Genomic DNA, 8,167 nt, shown 5'->3' with positions numbered 1-8,167 from the left:
TTTACCATGAGCTTAGTGCTTTTCAACAATAGAAATTCTCTAGAGAAAGCTCACCAGAAGCATGTTGGCAGAGTATGTGAGCAACCTAAAAATTAATGTTAAGTAGAATCAACTGCATCAAATGATTATCAACAAACTAAAGCTGGGCTCATAGGTGCTGCCCACAACTGTATTACAACAATTCTGTTACGTCACCTTCACCTTCCACTCACCTGCCTTAGGCCATATGACTAAAGTAAAACACTTCTGTGGCCTGTAAAGTTTGCTTTCCCTGTTAGAAAACAAAAACTCAGGATTTGTTCTGTATTCCAGCTACCATAACAGGTCTTTCAGTGCCCTAACTAAGATCACAAGAAAATAAGAGAAATGAAACTCATACACTGGCTGCAAACTCAAAATGTCTTCCACAGTATAAAAATAATGCATCCACCAGAACCCAGGCAGATCGTATCTTTGGTCAATCACTACACATGTATCAGCAAGTCATTCTTCAAAGCCTGTAGTCTTGGCTTAAGTTTCCCATCTTCTAGGCCCAGCAGGATTTTCTGAACGAACTCAAACGTGTTGGCCAGTTCTTTTGGATAACTCAGATGTAGAGCATAGATCAGACCGAACATTACCAGGAAAGCGTCAGCCAGTCTGGGTAGGTTGGTCACCATAACTTCACTCTCCAGGACAATGGAAATCTTGATTGGGTTGAAGTGGATCAGCTTTTCAGCGTCATCACTGACGACTGTAAGGATGGCGACTGGTGCATCACCAACATCTGGCTCATCAGAATCCTCCACCTGAAATGCACAAATCACAGGAAAAGTAGCATTTAGAAGACCAAGGTTAAGACTTCAGTGACTGAAATAGCTTTAAAAACTTACTGTATAACAACCACAGATTGATATAATGTTGAATTTGAAATGCGCACAATCAACACACACACACCAGAGGGGCAAAAAACTAACCGTGCATGTCTTAAAATCCTGAGACCTTCTTGCGCAGCAACACAGGAAGGGCACGGAGCACAGTGGTACACCTTAAAAATGCATAGTTGACCAAGTACTGAAGAGACAATAATCCCAAGTCCATTTTGAGACATAGATCTGATCTCAACATCAAGCCCAAGCCCTCACGCCCTATGCACTCTGGAGATCTGACAAGATTTGGCAGGTGACAGCAATATGCCATACATTCCAACTAGCCTATCAGAGGTCTATGTGGAGCTGCTAGCATATTGCCTACACCTGTCATATCTTTTCAGATCTCCAAAGTGCACAGGGCAGGAGGGCTTAGGGTTGACCTTCATATTGGATCATACTTGTCTACCTGGCACACAAATCTTGTGAATAGTTAGAATGGATACATCATGCATCACACAAGCACCAGTACATGAACCCTCAGATCACTAAAGTGATAACAATGTACAAGTATTCCAACCAGACCCGAGTCAAATAGATTATGCTTGATTTACTTTGAACCAGGTCTGATTCCCATCTTTAGATATGCAGTGACCTAATGACATATGCATTGACCATCTTACCTGTAGATCAGGAATCCTCAGAATGTCAGCCAAAGCATCAGATGTCTTTCCTGTCTTTGCCCTCTGTCGGTATAAGGTCATCAAGCGAAGAGTGTGGCGGTCAAGCTCTTCATAAAAGATGTTCGGCAAGTTCTGGTTTGTGATCCGTTGGAACTCGGCATACACCTACACACAGAAACGACAGACAAGTGACAGTATTCAAGACAAGTTATTTAATTAAAATTATATGGAAAAACAAAATATTGCTGAAAAAACAAAGCTGTGCAATTTTACCTGCGACTCCAAATGTAGAGCCGGCTATCGCTCAAGGATATCTCACAGGTGGTCTGTTGGTGACTACCTCCTGCTGCCGCAGGACAAATGTCGTCTGCATCATCCTATCGATGAGGGGTAGGGTTTTCTCAGTCTTCTGAACTTCTTGGATTATCTCCAGCCTCTGTCTTTCAAGACTTGCCATGTCCTGTCCTTTGGGGAAGTCAGGCAAAAAGTTCACTTCAGCACACTTGGGTCTCTTTATGTTTGAGTGCGATGGTTCAATCTCTGGATTACTTCTGCTTCATTTTCCTGCGTTTATACTGACCTCTTGACATCCTGGTCTCCTCAACTTGGTTCTGTAGTTACCCAATTTGTATTTTATGCTGTTCTTCCGTCCATACCAGCCAGTCTCAGATCCAAGCTCTTTCAGGCAGGGGTGTTTGGAAACAAGTGCTTCAGCTGCTTTGAAACTGTAAATAGTAGCTGCAAGTTTCACTAGGATGTCATGCTTTTGATCTCTAGATAACTGAAGACACTTTCCGTTTCTTTCAAAGACAGTGTTTCCTTCTCTGAGCTTCAATTCTACCTCATAAGCAAAAGTGGGCATGGGAAAAATACCTGGCAGCCATCTACTAAGTCGCTCTGGAGAGGACACATCTGACAGCAACTCTGTGTCTGTAGTTGAAATAGAACTGTTTCCACCTCTGCCATGAAAAGTTTCAGTGTAGCTTTCTGTGGCAACTCGTCAATGTCCACTAGGGAGATAAGTTCTCCATCAAAATCAGGGTCTTCGTACTGCTAAAGTCTGCATCCAACTTGAGCTTGTCCTTCAAAATGCTTTTCAGGTCATCAACAGACTCAGGGAGGGTGTCAAGTTTAATCTTCCTTATACTGTCAGCTTCAACAATGACACAAAGTTTCAAGGCTTGAGAGGATACGGCTGCCATATTTCTGTGGTAGGATAAACAGTTTCAACAGTTTGCATACCCAATATCAAAACATAACCTTATCAATGAGGCAATAATAAGGTAGTTACATAATTAGCTCAAACCAAAGTAATTTTACAATTACACCGACTTGTAATGGACAATGTGTCAGCAAAAGTACAAGAGCAACTCCTTCACTTTAGAAACACAGTTGATCTAGGCACAAGTATCACCTTAGGGAAAAAATATGTTTTTAAAAAGTTGTATCACTAATGAACCAACAGATTACTCACTTCAAGATTAACTCAGCACTCTCTCAGTAAAATGTATCTCTTGGGGGTCAACAGCAGCCGGCCATCAACGGTGCAAGCAGCAAACGTGACAGTGTCGTTGAGCTCAGATAGCAGGTGGACAGACAGGCTCCCTTGTGTAGGTGACAGCTCGTAGGAATGCAGATGTTCAACATACCTGACTCAAAGTGACTACAGAGAAAGGAAACATTGTAATTCACAAGATAGATCTGAGCAATGTTGCAGAATTGAGGCAGACTGCCATTCACTCCAGCAGATACAAACATTCCAGTAGCACAGTGAGTGCTATTAACAGTGTTACTAGCGTGCACAGTGTGGTATCATGATAGATGAGTTTTGAGTCCATTGAATGAATGAAATGTACAAACACAATCATTGTAGAGACACGGAAGTGGACTGACTCTTGAATAGTGACTATGTTGCAGGCGATAGTGTTTTAGCAACTCTGTCCTGGAGTGAAGTATGGCCGCACACAACTTACAATTCCAAGCCATTCCATTCCATCAGCAACCCAGAAGCATAACAAATGTTGTTACCCTACATGGTAAAGATAAACATGTTTATCACAAATGTAATCCAATGTGTTTTTGCAAAGTGTACCTTTCACTTCTGGGCCTAGGCTAGCTAGATGAGCACCAGCATCCTTCAGTCAAGCCTGTAGAGAGAAATAGAGATCTCATTAGCAAAAATGAATTGATGTCTTAATTCCTCATTTTGAAACATGACAAATAATTTGAAACCTTAAGTACTTGGTCAACTATGCATTTTTATTCAAAGCCAATTTAATCAGAGCTCAATGGCTAAATTGACCTGCAATAGATTGTAACATTGACACTCAGAGTAATTGAGATTAAAAAATGTCAAAGAAACATGGCAAAATATCAATGTCACCGCCTTACCTCTGTCCCTCCCTAACAGTTTCAAAACAAAAAATAAAATACCTTTACTTGATAACTATCATGGAGCAAAATACTCAGCTACACCATGTTAAAGGCTGCTAACGTTAGACCTATCTTGTCATAGCCACCTGGTCTACTCTAACCCACCATTTTGTGCACCTGGCGCCACCATGCGATTTCATCAAAAACGTGCACGGCCATCCAACATTACAAGTTTCTTCTGGCTTTTTGCAGGCTAGCTAGCTACTAAAGTTAACAGGCTAGCAGGAATGGCTTCCATAGCTACATGCAACCTATTTGAAACGAATGGAAGCTTGAATTATTTTGCTAGCTACCCAGGTTGATAAGTAAATGACAGGGCCGCCGAGAGCCGTCATGGGCCCCGGGGAAGGACTGGTATGTCTCGCTACCGCGTGTATAATAGTCATTAATCTGAAGCTTACTTAACATCAAATAACATACGTTTTTAGCATAAACTACATTAATGGTGTTGCTATACACTTTTATTTATCCTGTGCCAAAAATAAACCACTCATCTCTGCTCTTAACTAATAGCCTGTATTGGTGAATATATTTGTATTTTAAGCGATACCGATTATTCTCTAATTGTGTTTACCACCAGCTGAAGAAAGTACTTTATTTATTTTATACGACACCATTTTTCTAACAAACTGCTGCACCACGTTGTTTTGAGGAAATTATAGATCTTAATAATAGAATAATTCATACTGTGGTGTGTGTGTGTATATATATATATATATATATATATATATATATATATATATATAAGTTCTCCCTTCATCAGACCCCCCTTCGGGGCGTTGGGCCCCGGGGAAATTTCCCCATCTTTCCCGTCCTCTCGGTGGGCCTGGTAAACGTTACATAGTCCAAAGCTGAAGACATGTTAGAAAGCTGCCAGTTAGTTGCGTTAGATAGCTAGCCATTTAACGTGTTAGCATAGGTTTGCACAGAATTCTTGCCCCTCTCAGACTCTGACCTCTCCTCCCTGCTCCAGGGTCACAAACCCACCACGTGTGCCTTGGACCCCCTCCCCACTCACCTCTTTCAAGCTGCTGCTCCTGCTCTACTCCCCTTCATCTCCTCAATCCTCAACACCTCTCTACTTTCTGGCATCTTTCCCTCTGCCTTCAAAAAAGCCTCTATCACTCCCCTCCTCAAAAAACCTACCCTCGACCCCACCTCCCTCCAGAGCTACCGTCCTGTCTCCCTCCTACCCTTCCTCTCCAAAACCCTCGAGCGGACTGTACACCGCCAGCTCTCTGCTTTCCTGTCCAACCACTCTTTGCTTGACCCTCTCCAATCTGGCTTCCGCTCTGCTCACTCCACTGAAACCGCCCTCCTGTCTGTCACCAACTCACTTAAGTGTGCCCGAGCTGCCTCTCTCTCCTCTGTCCTAATTCTCCTCGACCTCTCTGCTGCCTTTGACACTGTTGATCACTCTATTCTACTATCATCTCTTGCTGACCTGGGGATCTCTGGCACTGCTCTGGCCTGGTTCTCCTCCTACCTCTCCAACCGCACTTACCAGGTAACCTGGCGTGGAGCAACCTCCACACCTCACCCTCTCTTAACTGGAGTCCCCCAAGGGTCAGTCTTGGGTCCTCTCCTGTTCTCTCTCTACACCCGCTCCCTGGGCCCCCTCATCGCATCCTATGGTTTCTCATACCATTTCTATGCTGATGATGCTCAGATTTTCCTCTCCTTCCCCACCTCTGACTCCACCATCTCCTCCCGTATCTCTACCTGTCTGTCTGCTGTTTCCTCCTGGATGCACTCGCATCACCTCAAACTCAACCTCTCTAAATCTGACCTCCTTTTCTTTCCCTCCTCCTCCCCCTCCTCTGATCTCTCTATCTCTGTTCCTCTGGAATCTACCACACTCTCTCCCTCTTCCTCCGCTAAGAACCTTGGAGTCACCCTGGACCCCTGCCTCTCTTATTCCCAGCACATCTCCACTCTGGCACGCACTTGCAGATTCTTCCTGAGCAACATCCGAAGAATCCGACCCTTCCTCACCAACTATGCTACCCAGCTCCTGGTCCAGGCCCTGGTACTCTCCCGCCTAGACTACTGCAACTCCCTCCTGGCTGGCCTCCCTGCATCCGCCACCCGTCCGCTCCAGCTCATCCAGAACTCTGCTGCTCGCCTGGTGTTCTCTCTACCTCGCTTCGCCCACGCTACTCCACTACTCTGCTCGCTCCACTGGCTCCCGATCACCGCTCGCATCCAGTTCAAGACTCTTGTACTAGCCTACAGATGCCTTGATCAGACTGCACCCAGCTACCTCCAGACCCTCATCTCTCCCTACACCCCCACTTGACCTCTCCGCTCTGCCTGCACTAGAAGACTGGCTCTACCTCCGCTACGCTCCCCTGCCTCCCGAGCCCGCTCCTTCTCCACACTTGCTCCGCAGTGGTGGAACGACCTTCCTACAGATGTCAGGACTGCCCAGTCCCTGACCACATTCCGGCGCCTCCTTAAGACTCACCTCTTCAAACAGCACCTGTAGAACTCCTCTGTTGTATCCTGGGACACTATCACCCTTCATTTAAATGTGCTTTATTTTGCTCTTATCTGCCCCCTATTTTACTGCATTTAATACTGTACTTCAGAATATTGTAATCTGCCAAGTGTTTAACCTGTAGTACTTTGTATTTAATCATATCCTGATGTAACTATCACTATTTAATCATATCCTGATGTAACTATCACTATTATCTGCTGTATTATTGAATTGTGGTTTGTCACACTTGAACAAAAGTTATTGTATTTCTTGCTCTTATTGTATTACTTGTATTGTAACACTTGAATGTATTTGTATTTGCTTGCGATTGTAAGTCGCCCTGGATAAGGGCGTCTGCTAAGAAATAAATAATAATAATAATAATAATAATAATAACCAGGAGGTCCCCGGTTCAAATCCCACCTCAGCCACTGACTCATTTTGTGACCCTGAGCAAGTCACTTAACCTCCTTGTGCTCCGTCTTTTGGGTGAGACATAATTGTAAGTGACTCTGCAGCTGATGCATAGTTCACACACCCTAGTCTCTGTAAGTCGCTTTGGATAAAGGCGTCTGCTAAATAAACAAATAATAATAATAATAATAATAATAATAATAAAGCTCTTGACAAAGCTGAAGGCGTCTAAAACATAGCAAATATATGTAAACAGTGCTTACATCATTGAATCATTAGTCGGTTGAGAAGCGAATGCAATCGACATTCGTACTCCCCGAGACCTTATCCGCGGGTACACTGCTCGTCAAGTGTGGAAAACAAGTGTCCAGGATTGCAGTGAGACAAACAGGCAAACCAGCCAATCGCACCGACGCGTTTGTCCAACGTCATGCAAAAAATACACCCAATTGGCTAGCCTGCATTTGAAAATTGCCTTTCGTAAATTTCAAACATAGATTAGTTTAAAATAAAAACAGAAATATTTTAGATTTTTAGCATCTGCATCACAACACAACTATCCTGGTACTTATTCAATTCATTCTCAACTCAACTGTGATAGCTAGCTAGCTTTCCGGCTAGTAAGCTGATTTAGCGGGCTGACAGCTGAGCAGAAATGAACTGTTAAATTCGTAAAATTATAACAAACGATACAGACTTGATCGTAATTCGAAAGTTTACCGTATACAATTTCTCCACCGCCGCAGACAGAAGAGATTAAATGTTTAGTTAACCTACAATATTAGTCACTCCAGGAAGACCAGCCATGTTTTAGATGATTTTTCTCGACCGTGCCAATGACGTTTGTGACGTCACACGTTAATAAACTCAACCTGAAAAGATTTGTGTGTCAGCAAATCTAATATCAGAAGTTCTCTTTACATAAAATCCCACATAGTTAATCTGAATCAAAAACATAATTGCTACAAAATCAAAACTGAGTTGCAAGTTAAGGGAACCCAAAACGTTTGTGTCAGTACTACTATTTTATACCTTTTGTGTTTCCAATACTTAATTTATTCAATGAGTTTAACTATTCGGGTTTACAGTGCAGTAACATGTTTTCATATTGAGGTGAGCTGTAGAGATGCGTGGATAGTGAACTTTTCTTTGCCTTCTTTTCTATAACTATCATCAATATAAATACATGGTCGCAGTAAACTTGTGCGCGCGAATTAAAAAACAAAACTGTTGGCCAATACTGTAAAATGTCGCAGAAGAAAATCCACTCGTTTTTTCAGCAAGAGTGAAATAGAACAAACAGAACA

The 8,167-nt window shown here is 43.0% G+C and overlaps 1 long non-coding RNA gene across 1 annotated transcript; it reads right to left on the bottom strand.

The window, feature by feature from the left end:
* Positions 1–2,272: 2,272 nt before the first annotated feature.
* Positions 2,273–7,652, bottom strand: LOC131737589 (uncharacterized). The gene is made up of 4 exons (XR_009329238.1): positions 7,124–7,652; positions 3,624–3,678; positions 3,006–3,194; positions 2,273–2,737 (listed from the first exon to the last, which is right to left on the bottom strand). It is a non-coding gene; the product is annotated as an uncharacterized LOC131737589 (long non-coding RNA).
* Positions 7,653–8,167: the final 515 nt, after the last annotated feature.

This window comes from Acipenser ruthenus, chromosome 7 (assembly GCF_902713425.1).
Source record: "Acipenser ruthenus chromosome 7, fAciRut3.2 maternal haplotype, whole genome shotgun sequence".
Lineage (NCBI taxonomy): Eukaryota > Metazoa > Chordata > Actinopteri > Acipenseriformes > Acipenseridae > Acipenser > Acipenser ruthenus.
This window is presented reverse-complemented; position numbering and strand designations above follow the sequence as displayed.